We start from the raw sequence: 17,742 nt of genomic DNA on the forward strand, positions 1-17,742 counted from the left end.
TCCTGACTGACATATGGGGCCCGATGAGCAGAGGGGGTCCGCATCGGCCCTGTCTCTTCTGCTCATCGAGCCCCAGCGGCAGGCTTCTGCCGGAGCAGTAACTGAACCTGCATCCGAGATTCAGGTTCAGTTAAACTCTATTGCCATGCGGGCCCTCATGGCAATAGTTAAAAGCCACCAGCCAATGGGAGGCGGACAGCTGACATCAGAGAGCATGTCGCCGGAGTATGACGTCATTGTCATTCACCGGCGAGTGCGCGCTTGAACTGCATGAAGGGAGCATCGCCGCAGGAGCGCGGCCAGGTAAGGAGAAAGATTTTTTTATTTTTATTGAAAGTGGCCCGTGGGCAGGATGAGAGACACAGGGGCAGGATGGGAGACACGGGGAAGAATGGAGACACGGGGAAGAATGGAGACACAGGGGGAAGAAAGGAGACACAGGGGGCAAGAATGGAGACACAGGGGGAAGTATGGAGACACGAGGAAGAATGAAGACACAGGGGGAAGAATGGAGACACTGGGAAGTATGGAGACACAGGGGAAAGTATAAAGACACTGGGCAGGATAGGAGACATGAGGGAGGATGGAGACACCCAGGGCAGGATGGAGAAATAGAAGGCAGGATGGAGACACAGGGGTCAGGAAGGGAGACACGGGGCAGGATGGGAGACACAGGGGGCAGGATGGGAGACACAGGGGGAAGAATGGAGACATGGAGAATGGAGACACAGGGGGAAGGCTGGGAGACACAGGGGGAAGGCTGGGAGATACGGGGAAGAATGGGAGACACAGGTGGAAGAATGGAGACACGGGGAAGAATGGAGACACAGGGGGAAGAATGGAGACAGGAGGAAGAATGGAGACATAGGGGGAAGAATGGAGACACAGGGCAAGAATGCAGACACGGGGCAGGATGGGAGACATGGGGGCAGGATGGGAGACAGATGGGGCAGGATGGAGACAGATGGGGCAGGATGGAGACATGGTGCAGAATGGAGACATGGTGCACGATTGAGACATGGTGCAAGATGGAGACAGATGGTGCCGTCAGGTAAGGAGAAAGTTATTTTTTTATTTTTATTGAAAGCGGCAAGCCGCACTATGTTTCGACGGCAGGATGGAGACATGGGACAGAATAGAGACTCAGAGAGCAGGATGGAGACACAGGGGGCAGGATAGAGACAGATGGGGCAGGATGGAGACAGATGGGGTACGATTATGGGGCAGGATGGAGACACATGTGGCAGGATCAAGGGGCAGGATGGAGACACATGGGGCACTATCATGGGGCAGGATGGAGACACATGGGGCAGGATGGAGACTCATGGTGCAGGATCATGGGCAGGATTGATACAATGGAGACAGATGGAGCAGGATAACGGGGAAGATGGGGTAGGATCATTGAACAGATGGGGCAGGATCACGGGACAGATGGTGCAGGATCATGGGACAGATGGGGCAGGATCACAAGACAGATGGGGCAAGATGGGACATCATGTGGGGACAGAATGATACTCATGAGGGAAGGATGGGAGAACATATGGGGCCAGGATGGGAGAACATGTGGCTGGAGCCAGGAATGAGACACACGGGGGCCAGGGTGGGGGATATTATTACCATAAGGGCTAATTAAGGGATATTATTACTGCAGTGATGTTTTTATTTTATTTTTTGAGGATACTTTTTTAAATGCGAGAGGTGGTCCTGTTACTGTGCAGAGCGGCACTATGTCACATTTTTTCTTCATCTGGTGTAGTTTAGAAGTTGAGAAAAAATTAAATACTGTGTTCTGCAAGCGTTGCTCTAGCTAACTGTGTTATTTCCAGCAGAGGCGAGCCCTGGCTGGAAGAAGTGATGGCGGTCTGTGCTGGATGAAGATGAAAAGCAAAGAAAAAGGACTTCACCTAGAGACGTCACTGGTGAGTCAGTGTGTTACCTATACACTGACACTAAACACCATGTTCCAAATTATTATGCAAATTGGATTTAAGTGTCATAAAGAATTAATTGTTTTGTTTTTCAAATAAATTTGTGGATGGTATTGTGTCTCAGGGATCAATGAATCACTGAAATCAATCTGAAACACATATGATAATTAGTTTTCCAGGTGATTCTAATTAAAGGAAAACTACTTAAAAATGATGTTCCACATTATTAAGCAGGCCTCAGGTTTCAAGCAATATGGGAAAAAAAGGATCTCTCTGCTGCTGAAAAGCATTAAATAGTGCAATGCCTTGGACAAGGTATGAAAACATCAGATATTTCACGAAAATTTAGGAGTGATCATCATACTGTGAGGAGATTTGTTACTGTAACATGCAGATAACACCATAATGAGAAAGATTTCTTCCAGACAAATTAGATTAAGAGAGCAGCTGCCAAAATACCATTACAAAGCAGCAAACAGTTATTTGAAGCTGCTGGTGCCTCTGGATTCCCTCGAACCTCAAGGTGTAGAATCCTTCAAAGGCTTTCTGTGGTGCATAAACCTACTATTCGGCCACCCCTAAACAGTGTTCCCAAGCAGAAATGTTTGCAGTGGGCCCAGACATACATGAAGACTAATTTCCAAACAGTCTTGTTTATTGATGAGTGTCAAGCAACCCTGGATGGTCCAGATGGATGGAGTAGTGGATGGTTGGTGGATGGCCACCATGTCCCAACAAGGCTGCGACGTCAGCAAGGAGGTGGAGGAGGTGTTTTGGGCCGGAATCATGGGGAAACAGCTGGTAGGGCCCTTTAAGGTTCCTGCAGGTGTGAAAATGACCTCTGCAAAGTATATAGAGTTTCTGACTGACAACTTTCTTCCATGGTATAAAAAGCAGAAACGTGTCTTCAGGAGCAAAATCATCTTCATTCATGACAATGCACCATCTCTTACTGCAAAAATACCTCTTAGCAGGGGCGGACATATCATTGGTGCAACCTGTGCGACCGCACAGGGGCCCAAGAGGTAAGGGGGCCCATTTCTACCTCCGAAACAGGTGTAATTTAGCATTTTTAGCAGCTCTTGAGCTGCAAAGGGTCCAAATATTTTTCTTGCACAGGGGCCCTTCTCTGCCTGTGCCTCTGAGTCATTGGCTGCTATGGGCATACAAGGAGATAAACTCATGGTGTGGCCACCATCTTCCCCTGACTTCAACCCTATAGAGAACCTTTGGAGTATCATCAAGCAAAAGATCTATGAGGGTGGGAGGCAGTTCACATCAAAGCAGCAGCTCTGGGAGGCTATTCTGACTTCATGCAAAGAAATACAAGCAGAAACTCTCCAAAAATTCACAAGTTCAATGGATGCGAGAATTGTGATGGTGCTTGCGGGACAGAGCGCTTCTCTCTCTGGCTACTGCAGAATGTACAGCACCTCTCAGTGCAGTGGTCCCTCTGCAGGTGGCGAGGTCCAATCAATGTGGCTTGTCGTGGCGCCAGTACTCGGTGGGACGGAGCGCGCCACTCACCTGAATGCGTGCTGCTGGCGCCAAAACTGCTGCTGCTGCGCGCACTTTTCCTTTTATGTTACCCCGCCTCCAAAGGTCAGGAGGTTGGTCCGGCTTCTCATTTCTTCCCCCAGGCAACAGGGGATGCAGCCTCAACAGTTCTGGCAAGCAGATATCTGCACCCCTGTCTTACCCCTTACACTGGAAAATGGTACCAATAAAAATAGCAACTCATCCCACAAAAAAGAAGCTGTCACATGACTCTGTCGGCCAAAATATGTAAAAATTATAGCTGTCTAAATATGGGCATGCAAAAACCAAAACCAGTAAACTTACCGACCCGAAGAATACAGTAATCTAATTACTTATGCCCCGGGGAATTGCATAAAAAATAAATAAAACCAATTCTTCACCTTCTGTTGAGTTGTTCATTCTGCCTCCCAAAGATCGCAATAAGTCTCTGCTCACATTTATCCTGCTCTCTGTGCTGAGCGCTTACACTGGTGTTTCCATGTAAATTACTGAAATACGTGATACAGACAGAACCCCCAGTGGATGATTCCCTATAATGAGGCAGATGTAGGCACTGTGGATGCCATAGCACCTGTGATCCGGCAGTGTCCGTCTTTATAGGTGTGCACAAAGCGCTGTTGGTCACAGTTTTGTGTACTTCTGAAAAGAAGGACAACACTGAACAGAAGCCAGACGGAGTCCAGAGTAACTTGCTGCCTCATTATAGTGAACATCTGTCACGTCATTTGGAAATTTAGATGGAAACCCCAAAGTAAGTAATCAGTGTAGCGCGCCAGATAAATGTGATCCTAAATGTTATGTAAAATGTTCCCAATAAAAGCTTTAACTCAATCCACAAAAAAAGCAAGTAGCCACTCAGGTCCATCACCTGTCAATAGAAATATAGAGGGCTTCCACATTACTGGTAGTACAAAGGCTCTGAAAAAGCAAAATGGCTCCTTGCCCTGCAAAAGAAATTCAGCAAATTCTGTGCTCCCAAATCCAAACGCCCCCATCTCTTCTGAGCCCCATTGTGTCTAAAAAACATTTAGCTTCCACGTGTTTGGCATTTCTCGAGCAATGAGAGCCTGCCTAATTTACGTGTGTGTCTCCAGAAGCATGAGCTGGTCACTGCAAAGTACTGGGCATTACAATGCTAGTTTTCAATTTTCACTCAGCAACATCCACTACTGCTTGTTTCTGAAAATCACTCTAAGGCTATGTGCACACGTTGTGGATTTTGATGCGGATCCGTTTTTGGACGAGCTGAATTGCATCAAATCCGCAGTGTAGTGCACAAGCAATGTTAGTCTATGTGAAATTAACATTTGGTGTTCACATGCTGCGGAAAAAAACATGCGGAATCGCAGAGTTTTTTTTCCACAGCATGTCAATTCTTTTTGCGGATCTGCGGCGTTTCTGCACCCATTGACTTCCATTGTGTCAGGCCAATCCGCAGCAAAACCGCAGGTTTAAAAAAGATCTGTGACTTTTCTGCAGATGTGCCTGCGAGAAACACTGCAGATCGGGAGGAGGAAGAGTGTGTGGGCGGAGACTATGTGTGTGTACAGAGACTGTGTGTGTACGGAGAAGATGTGTGGGGCTGTGTGCGGGGGGTGTGTGTATCTGTGTGTGTGCGTGGGTGTTCGGGGCTGTATGAGTGTGTGTGCGGGGCTATGTGTAGGCAGGCATCATCCGATGGAACTACTAGTCCCATCCGGCTATGCCTGATATAGTGACAGATATACGGATGATGGGACAGTAGTAGTCCCATCATCCGTCTACTGTGTTAAAGTGTAAAAAAACAAAAAACACATACACACATGTAGACATACAGTACATACAACCTACAGTATATACTCACCATACACCTAGTCCCCGAAGCCCTTGATCACCTGGAAAAAAATAAAATAATAAACCAACAGTATACTCCCTGATCCGATGTAATCCATTTAATAACGAGTGTCCCATGACGATCTCCCATGGAGAGCTGTCACATGCGACCGCTCTTCAGGGGCTCCGGGATACAATGACGGAAGGTATCCTTCCGCACTGTATCCCTCCACCACTGTGAGTACAGTACAGTTCATATTGTCACTTGGGAAAATTCTCACGCAGCAGTACCGTAAAGTGAGAGGCCATTGAACCCTCAGTGATAACACTGCAGGAGCCATTGTCTCCTGTCAGTGTGTCACTGGAGGCCTATAGAGCGGTCACATCTCCTGATGTGACACCTCTATAGGGGAGATCGTCATGGGACAGTCATTATTAAATGGACTGCGTCGGACCAGGAAATATTTGTGTTGGTTAACAGAAAAATAAAGATGGCAAAACTGTTTGTTGTTTTATTTCATTAAAATACTTTATTCTGCATGTGTTTATTTAACCCTTTCACAACTATAGGATTATTAATGGATAGGTGTCTTATTGACGACTCTCCATTACTAAGCCGGCTTGATGTCACCTTACAATTCAAAGGTGACATTAACCCCCTATTACCCCATATGTCACCCCTACAGGGCAGTGGGAAGAGAGAGGCTAAGTGCCGGAATTGGCGCATTTTACAGATGTGCCATTTCTGGGGTGGTTGTGAGCTGGTGTTTGTAGCCGGGGGGGGGGGGGGCAATATCCATGGCCCCATCCTAGGCTATGAATATCAGTCCGCTATTTTCTCGCTATTAATTATAAGGGGACCCCACGTTGATTTTTGGGGGTATCCCCCTATTTTAATAGCCAGTAAAGGCTAAATATACAGCTGCGGACTGATATTCATAGCCTGGGAAGTTCCATCGATATTAACCCCTTCCTAAGCTACAAACATTGGCCTCTAGTCACTGGCTTTCCCTCTCTGGCGCAGAAAATTGCACGGGAGCCCACACCATTTTTTTTTTTAATAAATTAAACAGATATTGCATTTAAGGCTGGGGTCACACTTGCGAGAAATTCGCACGAGTCTCTCGCATCAATACCCGGCACTGCCGGAGTGTGCGGCTGCATGTATTTCTATGTAGCTGAACGCTCCAGTCCCGAGTGTCGGTGGCAGTGCCAGGTATTGAGGTGTGAAACTCGTGCACGTTTCTCGCCAGTGTGACCCCGGCGTAACGCAGATTTTGTGTTTGTGTGTGTGAGTGTGTGTGTGTCTTTATTTAACACTTTATGTTCCATTTTATTATGTTTATTACTAAACAACATCGGGCTTGGTATTATCTATCTATAGATATATCTATCTATAGATAGATAAATCTATAGATAGATATATCTATAACTAGATAGATAATAGATAGATCTATCTATAGATCTATCTATTGTGATGCAGTGACCCCTGTAACAGGTAGGGGGCGCTGCATGGTCTCCCCGGGATGTGCACAGAGTTGTATTGAGGCCGTGAGAATCGACCTGCAGTGATGTCAGAATCACGTGACCAGTCCATGTGATCCATTACTGTGGGTGTGGTTACGGGTACATAATGTGGCCAGGGTGTGTGTCACATGGTTCCTGTGTGGTTCCAGTGTTTGGATCTGAATGGTCCAAGTGCAAGGTCCTGGAAGCCTGTGTAGGAAGACCTGTGAGGAGGCTTCCTGGAAAGCACATGGTTTGGACCTGGTGGCCTGGGTGTAGGACTAAGTCCTGAATAGCACCCAGACAGGCCACATGCCTCTGTGTTGGACGGTCCCAGGTGAGGATGGACGTTCTGAAGACCACAGTGTGATCATGGTCCTGGACAGTCTTGGTGCACCTGAGAGACTGTGGACCTGGATGATCGGTGTTGGGGAAGCTACCGGCCTTCGGTGGCTCTGGACTGACTGATGTGTGCCGGCCAGGCAAGTTGGTGAACCCCGTAAGGCAGTTTCCCCAGGAGAGAGGACTGACAAGGAGTCAGCAGATGGAGCAGGAGCTCCCATAAGGTACCTCCATAAACTGTTGGTGCTTGTATCATGAACTGTGTGGTAACCCACGGCAACTGGTCAGTGAGGACCAGCGTGTTTAGTTGCCACAGAGCAAGGGTCTGAAACTTAAAGTGATGTCCTGGTTCAGAATGTTCGCAGATTTAGATCTTGGCTTCAGGAAAATGGCCGCCGCGATCTCCATCTGCGCACACGCGGCCTTCCGCGGCCATTTTCCTGAAGCCCCGGAAAGCAGAGTGCTTCATCTGCGCACGCGCGGCCTCAGGAAGATGGCCGCCACCACCGATAACAACAGGATTCACCCGGCTCTGCTGCTTACCAGGTTGCTGCATCACCTCACCGGGGAAAGGGACCCCTCTCACGCCATACCGCTCACTGCGCCTCCTCATCCTAGCGCCTCTGCCGGTAACCACTGCTGCAACCCGCCCATGGACACCAGGCCGTGGCGTCGCCCACCTAAGCAGGAAGGGACCGTGCTCAGGTGCACGTCGTACCGCATCACCCACCCTCTGCCGACACTATGCCTCCTGTGACCCTGCTCTGCCACCGCCAGCCCTCAGGTAAGATACTGTAAATTCGGACAATAAGACGGACCCCCATCTTATAAAAAATCTTTTTTTCTGCAATTTTCACCCCAAATTTGGGGTGCGCCTTATGGTCCGGTGCCTCTTATAGTCCGAAAAATACGGTATCTATAGATCTACCAATCTATCTATTATCTATGTGCCTATTATCTACCTATTATCTATATATCTATCTACCTATCGATTATCTATCTTTCTGTGTGTGTAAACACTATTCTTCAATGGAGTATGTAAATTAAGAGGTTGGACAAGAAATGACATCACAATTCTTTTTTTTTGTTCAATAATAGATCTTTAATTAGCTTTCAAAAACGCATACAAATCTGCATCAAAAACACATCAAATCTGCGCTGATTTTTATGCGTGTTTTTTGGCAAGAGATGCAGATTCTGTGCAGAAAAATCTGCAGTCAAATCTGCAACGTGTGCACATACCCATGGAGTCAAAATCGTCAATACACCTGCAGATAAATTCCCAAAGGGGTATCATTTCCAAAATGGGGTCACTTAAGGGGGTATTCTTCTCTTCTAGCACTTAGGGGCTCTGTATATGGAATCCAAATACTATTCTAGGAAAGGAGGCAAATAGCGCTGTGTCCCTCTCGACTCTCACCATGTAGCTAAGCAGTACTGTACAACCACATATGGAGAATTTCTACATTCAGCAGAAATCGTGGGGCAAATTCTGGTGCCATTTTTACCCATTTCCCAGTATGAAAATGTAAAATCTGGGGCTAACAAAAATCTTGGTGGTAAAAATGTGGTTATTGTTTCTTCACTGCCCAATGCTATAAAATTCTGAGTCACACCTGTGGTGTCAATATGATCACTGATCCCCTAGATTAATTGAGAGGTGTAGTTTGTAAAATGACATTTAGGGGCTTTCTGCTGGTCTGGCACCTCAGGGGCACTAACAATGTGACATGGCACCCTCAAACCAGTCCAGCTAAATCTGAACTTCAATATGGTGCTGCTTCCCTTCTGAGCTTTGCACTGTGCCTTAAAAATAGTTTTCGACCACATATGTGGTATCAGTGTACTCAGGAGGAAAACAAATTTTGGGCTCCATTTTCATCTGTCACCCTTGTGAAACTGCAAAATTTGGGGCTAAAAACATTTTTGTGAGAAAAATGTGATTTTTTTTTTATTTTCACAGCTCAACGTTCTAAACTTCTGTGAAGCACCTGGGAGTTCAAGATGCTCACTACACTTCTAGATTTGTTCCACGAGAGATCTAGTTTCCAAAATGGTGTCACTTGTGCGTGGTTTCCACTGTGTAGGCACATCAGGGGCACTCCAAATGCTACTTAGGATCTGCTAATGATTTTTGTCCTTTTCTTTAAATAATTACATTTGAAGGCAGTAATGATTTCATCAAATTTTGCATTCAAAAAGTCAAATGGTGATGCTTCTCTTCGAAGCTCTGCCGTGCGCCCAAACAGTAGTTTTCCTCCACATATTGAGTGTCAGCATACTCAAGAGAAATTGCACAACAAATTGTATGGTGCAATTCTTCCTTTTGCCCTTATGAAAATGCAAAATTGGGGCTAAAAAACATTTTTGTGGGAAAAATTTTATTTTCGCGGCTCAACATTATAAACTTTTGTGAAGCACCTGGGGGTTCAAGGTGCTCATCACACATCTAGAGAAGTTCCCTGAGGCATCTAGTTTCCAAATTGGTGTCACTTGTGGGGGTTTCCACTGTGTAGTTACATCAGGGGCAACATTTGACTTTTAGAGTGCCATTCCCAGAACCCCTGATGTACCTAAACAGTGAACACCCCCCACATGTGACTCCATTATGGAAACTACACCCCTCAAGGAACTTATCTAGAGGTGTGGGGAGCACCTTAAACCCACAGGTGCTTCGCAGAATTTTATAACGTTGAGTCATGAAAATAAAAAATGCATTTTTCCATCAAAAATGTTGGATCAGCCCCAAATTTTTCATTTTCACAAAGGTAGCAGAAGAAAATGGACAATAAAATTTGTTTTGCAGTTTCTCCTGAGTACACCAATACCCCATATGTGGTGGAAAACTTCTGCTTCCGCACACGGCAGGGCTCAGAAAGGAAAGAGCGTCAATTCTGGAGTGCAATTTTGGCTGAAATAGATTGCAGATGCCATGTCAATAGCTCTTGACTTGCCAAAAACAGCAAAAAAACTAACAAGTGACCCCATTAAGGAAACTACACCTTTTTAGGAATTCATCTAGATGTGTAGTGAGCATTTGTATCCGTCAGGCTATTCACAGTATTTAAAACATTGGGATGAGCTAAAGGACTCGGTGAAGAAGCCTTGAGGTACTGGAACTGAACCCCCCATAGGTGACCCCCCATTTTTCAAAGTACACCACTCAATTCAGTGATCATATTGACACAATAGGTGTGTCACAGAATTTTATGCTATTGGGCAGTGAAGAAAAAATAATTTGATTTTTATCACAGAAATGTAGTTTTATTCCCCGAACATACATTTTCACATGGGAAAATGGGAAAAAATTTGTCAAACAATTTATGCTGGAAATACCCCATAGCTGTAAACTCCTGCTTAGCCACACGTCGAGCCATGGGAGGGAAGGAGCGCTATTTGACTCTTGAAGCACAGATTTTCCTGGAGTAGTTTCCATATACAGAGCCCTTAAGTGCCAGAAGAGCAGAATTCCCTTCAAGTGACCCCATTTTGGAAAATGCACCCCTCTGGGAATTTATCTACATGTATAGTGGTATAGTGATGATTTTGACTCCATGGATGTTTTCCACAAACGAACAGAAGTCTGCCATTGTAGTGCCCAGTACATTGTAATTTCCAGTATGTTGGAGGGCCAAGTACACTATGCCCAGCTCGTGCTTCTGGAGACATGCAGCTGTAAATTAATTGCGCTCATTCCTACAAAACATTTGGGCAACTCAGTGGCTCAGTGGTTAGCATTGCAGCACTGGAGTCCTGGGTTCAAATCCCACCAAAGACAACATCTGCAAGGAGTTTGTATGTTCTCCCTGTGTTTGCGTGGGTGTTCTCTGGGTACTCCAGTTTCCTCCCACATTCCAAAGACATACTGATAGGGAATTTAGATTGTAAGCCCCATCGGGGACAGCGATGATAATGTGTGGAAAACTGTAAAGCACTGCGGAATATGTTAGCGCTATACAGATTATTATCTCACTCCTATGGCCGCATTTGTAAAAAAATTAATTTTGTTTTTTTGCCATTTTCCTAGAATCATATCATTTTAATTTTTTAGGATATGCAGCTTTTTGATGACTTATTTTTTTTGCGCCCTGAATTAATGTTTTAGTGATAACAATTTGGGGTAGAAATGATGTTTTGATTGCGCTTATTGCAATGTTCTGGCAGCAAAAAAACTTATTCTGGTGTTTAGAATTTATTCTCGCTGCACTGTTTACTGATCGGATTAATTTATTTTATGGTTTGGTAGATCAGACGTTTTTTAACACAACGATACCAAATAGGTGTATTTTAACATTTTTATTAATTGTTTATTTTTAGTGGGGCAAAAGGGAGATGATTTGAAATTTTGAGGGTTTTTTATATACTGTGTGTGTAAAAACTTTTTGTTTTTTTTACCGTATTTAGTTTCCTTGGCAATCATCCAATTGAAGACAAATATGTGTCAAGTTCCCACCGCTGCACAGGTGGAATCTCAAACCATGTTTGCTGCGGTCTCCCATTCTCTTCCAGCTGCAGTGGAGCCTGCTCAGCAGAGACGTCGGTCCCATCGTCTGGCTCAGGCTGATACTGGACGACTGGTTACTATTGCCCTTCCAGGCTCTGTCTTTGTAGCCAGCAATGTTAAGCAGCGAGCAAGTCTTTTGGGACTAAGGGTACTGTCACACAGTACCATTTTGATCGCTACGATGGTACGATTCGTGACGTTCTAGCGATATCGTTACGATATCGCAGTGTCTGACACGCAGCAGCGATCAGGGATCCTGCTGAGAATCGTACGTCGTAGCAGATCGTATGGAACTTTCTTTCGTCGCTTGATCACCCGCTGACATCGCTGGATCGTTGTGTGTGACAGCGATCCAGCGATGTGTTCGCTTGTAACCAGGGTAAACATCGGGTAACTAAGCGCAGGGCCGCGCTTAGTAACCCGATGTTTACCGTGGTTACCAGCGTAAACGTAAAAAAAACAAACAGTACATACTTACATTCCGGTGTCTGTCCTCCGGCGTCTCAGCTTCTCTGCAGTGTGAGCGCTGGCCAGCCAGAAAGCGAGCACAGCGGTGACGTCTGACGTCACCGCTGTGCTTTCCGGCTATGGCGCTTACACAGTGGAGAGAAGCAGAACGCCGGGGACAGACACTGGAATGTAAGTATGTACTGTTTGTTTTTTTTACGTTTACGCTGGTAACCACGGTAAACATCGGGTTACTAAGCGCGGCCCTGCGCTTAGTTACCCGATGTTTACCCTGGTTACTGGGGACTTCGGCATCGCTCCAGCGCCGTGATTGCAACGTGTGACCGCAGTCTACGACGCTGGAGCGATAATCATACGATCGCTGCGACGTCACGGATCGTGCCGTCGTAGCGATTAAAATGGTACTGTGTGACAGTACCCTAAGTCCCGCTTTTCCCATACTGAGCATGCCCACGGGACAACCTCCCATTGGAGGTCTGGGGTCACATGCTCAGGTCCTGTAGCAGCTCCTATTGGACCACCAGGAAGGTCCTTGTCTGCTACAGCTATAAAAGGTTTGCATGGCCACACGGCCATGCGCTAGTATCAACCTATGTTTTGAGCCTTGCTACTGTGTGGTCATGTTTGCATGAGGTCAGGGTTGGCTGAAATAAGCCCCTAGAATACAGGCACCTCTGGTGAGGAGTTTTATATGTTTGGATTCAGGTCTTGGCTGAAATAAGCCCCTAGAATACCAGGACCTCCGGTGAGTTGTTTGTGTGCTATGCTGACCGCATGACCACAGTACAGTTTGCTCTGCTTGGTAGCTGTGTTCCTCTGTGAGGTTAACAGGGCACAGCGTTCCCTATCCTAGCGATTCTGTGAAGTAACAGAGTTCGCTAATACCGCCATATAGTGCCGCCAAATAACTGGCAGCAGGTTCCTCTCCTGCACGGTGGACCCCAGGTTGCGAACGCACCTATTATTTCATATATTTATGCTCGGTGCATTCCGCCAACCCTAACATAATACTAGCCCCAGGGTCTGGCTAGTAAATGGCGGACGATCAGCGTGTACTGCGGAACATCCAGCAGCTGGAGGGTAGGTTGGCGGCTCTTGAGTGCACAACCTCAGCCATGGATGTCACTGCAGTCGCTGTTCAGGCTGCTAGTGTAGCTGTAGCCAGTTTGTCCACTGCCAACCCTGTTCCGACTCTATCTCGTCTCCCGCTGCCAGAAAAATTTTCTGGCTATAGCAAATCTTGTAGGCATTTCGTGAGCCAGTGCTCTATACACCTCGAGCTCCTGGCTGCACGTTTCGCCACAGAGTGGGCAAAGGTGGGGTTCATTTTGTCTCTCCTGTCGGACAGGGCGTTGGAGTGGGCTATGCCACTGTGGGAGTGTGGCGATCATGTGGTGCAGAATGCTCCGCTGTTCCTAAATACTCTGAAATAGGTCTTTTTGGGACCTCGAGTCACCCATGATACGGCGTTCCAACTGTTGGCATTGACTCAGGGCACGTTCTTGGTCAGCCATTTTGCCATCCACTTTCGCACCTTAGCATCTGAGCTGGAGTGGTCGGATAAAGCCCTCATATTTTGGAGGGGGCTGGCTGACAATGTGAAGGAAGCTTTGGCCACTAGGGAGATTCCCGCCACACTGGAGAAGCTAATAGCTGCGTCCACCCGTATTGACCTCCGTTTTGACGAGCGGAGGTTAGAGCGAGCCCAGTGTAGGCAAAGGTTTTGGCTGGCTCCCACCTTCGCCAAACCTTTGGAATCTCCGGTCCGGTCACATGAGGCCATGGGAGTGTCACGAGCAGGATCTAAGTCCTGTACCGCTCGTGCACTCAGGGTCTGTCATGTTGGCCAGCAGTCAGGACATCTTGCCACCAGATGTTCCCAGCGGTCGGGGAAACGTCAGCGTGTAGTGGTAGTAGGTGGATGTACACTAGACACGGCGACGTTTGCCTCCAAATTGTCCTTTAAGGGGACAATTACAATTTTCTCTTCCACTCATTCGGTTGAGCTCTGCGTGGATTCTGGGGCGGAGGGCAAATTTATGTCTTCTGCCTTCGCCCAACGTCACGCAATACCCCTGGTGATGCTTGCTCAACCAGTAACCGTATGAGTGGTGAATGGGTCGACACTGTCCTCACAGATAACACACCAGACCATCCCTTTTACTTTGTCCATGTCGCCATCTCATCAGGAGATTATATCTCTGCTCGTCATTCCTGAAGGAATTGATGAGGTCTTGTTAGAGATACCTTGGCTACGGTACCACTCTCCTCATATTGAGTGGTCCACAGGCAGAATTTTGTGATGGGGTGAATCTTGTGGGGGTAGATGTCAGAGGGAATGTGTTCAGGTTGCTTCTACTGAGGAGCCGCAGATCTATCCTCTCTTCCCAAGCAATATTGGCCCTATGCGGATGTGTTCTCCAAAAGGGCTACGGAGATCCTTCCGCTTCACCGCCCCTATGACTGTCCTATTGACCTCTTGCCTGAGGCTCTCCGGGGTCGAGTCTATCCGTTATCTCTCCCGGAGACGGAGGCAATGTCACAGTACATCCAGGAAAATCTGGCAAGAGGATTCATTAGGAAGTCAGTGTCACCTGATGGGGCGGGGTTCTTCTTCATGCAGAAGAAGAACGGGGAACGACGTCCATGCATAGACTACAGGGGTCTTAACGCCATCACCCATAAGAATGCTCTGCCCTTGATATCTGAGCTCTTTGATAGGCTTTTGGGAGCTGGGGTATTTGCTAATCTAGATCTGCGGGCTGCTTACAACCTGATTCACATCCGTGAGGGGGACGAATGGAAGACAGATTTTAACACCAGGGATGGGCACTATGAATACTTAGTGATGCCCTTTGGACTCTGTAATGCCACAGCCATTTTCCAAGACTTTGTTAATGATATCTTCCGGGATATGCTTTCCACCTCGGTCATAGTCTATCTGCATGATATTCTCATCTACTCTCTGAATATTGACTCCCACCGGAGAGATGTTTGCAGAGTCTTTGATCTCTTAGGGGCGAATTCCCTCTACGCTAAGTTAGAGAAATGTATGTTTGAGCAGGAGTCCTTACCTTTCCTGGGCTATATGATCTCCGCCCAGGGATTGGCTATGGATCCTGCCAAATTACAAGCTGTGATGGACTGGCAAGAACCCCATTCTCTTAAAGCAGTGCAGCGCTTTATGGGGTTCATTAACTATTACTGCCAGTTCATCCCTCATTTCTCGACTTCGGTAGCTCCCTTGGTAGCCCTCACCAAGAAGAGAGCTAATACCAAATTGTGGTCTGAGGAGGTCTCCAAAGCCTTCACTTCTATTAAGTCTCATTTTGCTACTGCTCCCATCCTACATCGCCCCGATGTAGATAAGCCATTTATAATGGAGGTGGATGCCTCATCCGTTGGTGCTGGAGCAGTCCTCTTCCAAAAGGATGCTCAAGGTCGGAAGCATCCTTGCTTCTTCTTTTCCAAGACCTTCACACCAGCGGAGAGGAATTATTCCATCGGGGACAGGGAGTTGCTAGCAATGAAGTTGGCTTTCTCAGAATGGAGACATCTTTTGGAGGGGGCTCGCTTTCCCTTCCAAGTATTCACAGACCACAAAAATTTGGTCTACTTGCAAACAGCCGAGCGGCTAAATTCTCGCCAGGCAAGATGGTCCCTGTTCTTCTCCCGATTCCATTTCACTCTCCACTTTCTATCTGGGGAGAAGAACATTCGTGCCGATGCTCTCTCTCGCTCCGTTGTGTCATCTGAGGAGGAGGAAGAGGAGCCTCGGCTGGTGGCCGCATATGGCCCGTGACGTCGGAGATTATGTTCGGGCATGTGTTTCCTGCGCCAAAAACAAGTCTCCTTGACAAAGGCCAGCTGGTTTGCTTTACCCCTACCGGTGGCGGAAGGCCCTGGGAGATGGTTGGGATGGATTTTGTGGTGGGCTTACCCAAGTCTCGTAGCTGCACCATTATCTGGATTATCACCGACCATTTTTCCAAAATGGTGCACTTGGTGCCTCTTCCACGGCTACCTTCTGCACGGGCTCTGGCAGCGTTGTTTATCAAACATATATTTCGCCTACACGGTATGCCGGACAAAATTGTCAGTGACCGGGGTCCCCAGTTTGCGTCTCGGTTCTGGAGAGAGCTTTGTCGTCTACTCAGCATTGAGTTGAATTTCTCTTCAGCATATCATCTTGAGACGAATGGGTTGGTAGAGAGGGCCAACCAGACCCTGGCCACATATCTGTGACATTTTGTTTCTGCCAGGCAGGATGACTGGGCATCCTTGCTACCGTGGCACAGAATTTGCGCTTAACAACACCATAGTTGACTCCATTCCTCCTTAATTACGGCCAGCATCCGTGGGTTCCTGTGCCTATGCCCGTGTCTTCTGCAAACTCCAGGGTGGCAGACTGGGCTGTGGAGGCACGGGACATTTGGGACCGCACTCAGGATGCCATCCGGGCCTCCAAGGATAGAATGAGTTCCTCCGCTGATGCACATTGGCGCCCTGCTCCAATCTTTGCTCCTGGCAACTTAGTGTGGCTCTCCGTCCGTAACATCAGGCTGCGAGTTGAGTCCACTAAGTTTGCACCTCACTACTTGGGTTCCTTCAAGTTCCTCGAACAGGTTTACCCTGTGGTCTACTGTCTGGCTCTTCCTCCACGCCTAGGTATCACCGACACCTTTCATGTGTCCCTTTTAAAGCCCGTACACATGTCCCGGATTTCCGAGTCATCTGCCGGGACATCGGGTTCGTCTACAGACGATTACGAGGTGAACGCTATTTTGGGATGCAAGGTGGTACGTGTCAAAATATTTTATTTGGTGGACTTATGGCCCAGAGGACAGGTCCTGGAAGTCTGCTTAGCACATTCGAGTTCCGCAGCTCACTGCTGCCTTTGAGCATAGCGAGGTCCAAGGAGGGGGGGTAATGTTAGGTGTCGAGTTCCTGCCGCTGCACAGGGGGAATATCGAACAATGTCTGCTGCGGTCTCCCATTCTCCTCCAGCCACAGTGGAGCCTGCTCAGGGAAGACGTCGGTCCCAGCATCTGGCTCAGGCTGATACTGGATAACTGCTTCCTACTGCCCTTCCAGGCTCTGTCTTTGTAGCCAGCAATGTTCAGCAGCGTGCAGGTCTTTCTGGATTTAAGTCCCGCTTTTCCCATACTGAGCATGCCCATGGGACGACCTCCCATTGGAGGTCTGGGGTCACATGCTCAGGTCCTGTAGCAGCTCCTATTGGACCACCAGGAAGGTCCTTGTCTGCTACAGCTATAAAAGGTTTGCATGGCCGCACGGCCATGCACTAGTATCAACCTATGTTTTGAGCCTTGCTACTGTGTGGTCATGTTTGCATGAGGTCAGGGTTGGCTGAAATAAGCCCCTAGAATACCGGCACCTCCGGTGAGTAGTTGTTTGTGTGCTATGCTGACTGCATGACCACAGTTTGCTCTGTTTCTTAGTTGTGTTCCTCTGTGAGGTTAACAGGGCACAGCGTTTCCCTATCCTTGCGATTCTGTGAAGAGTTCGCTAATACCGCCATATAGCGCCGCCAATTACTAGCAGCAGGTTCCTCTCCTGCACGGTGAACCCCAGGTTGCGAACGCACCTATTATTTTATATATTTATACTCGGTGCGTTCCG

This window comes from Ranitomeya variabilis, chromosome 5 (assembly GCF_051348905.1).
Source record: "Ranitomeya variabilis isolate aRanVar5 chromosome 5, aRanVar5.hap1, whole genome shotgun sequence".
Lineage (NCBI taxonomy): Eukaryota > Metazoa > Chordata > Amphibia > Anura > Dendrobatidae > Ranitomeya > Ranitomeya variabilis.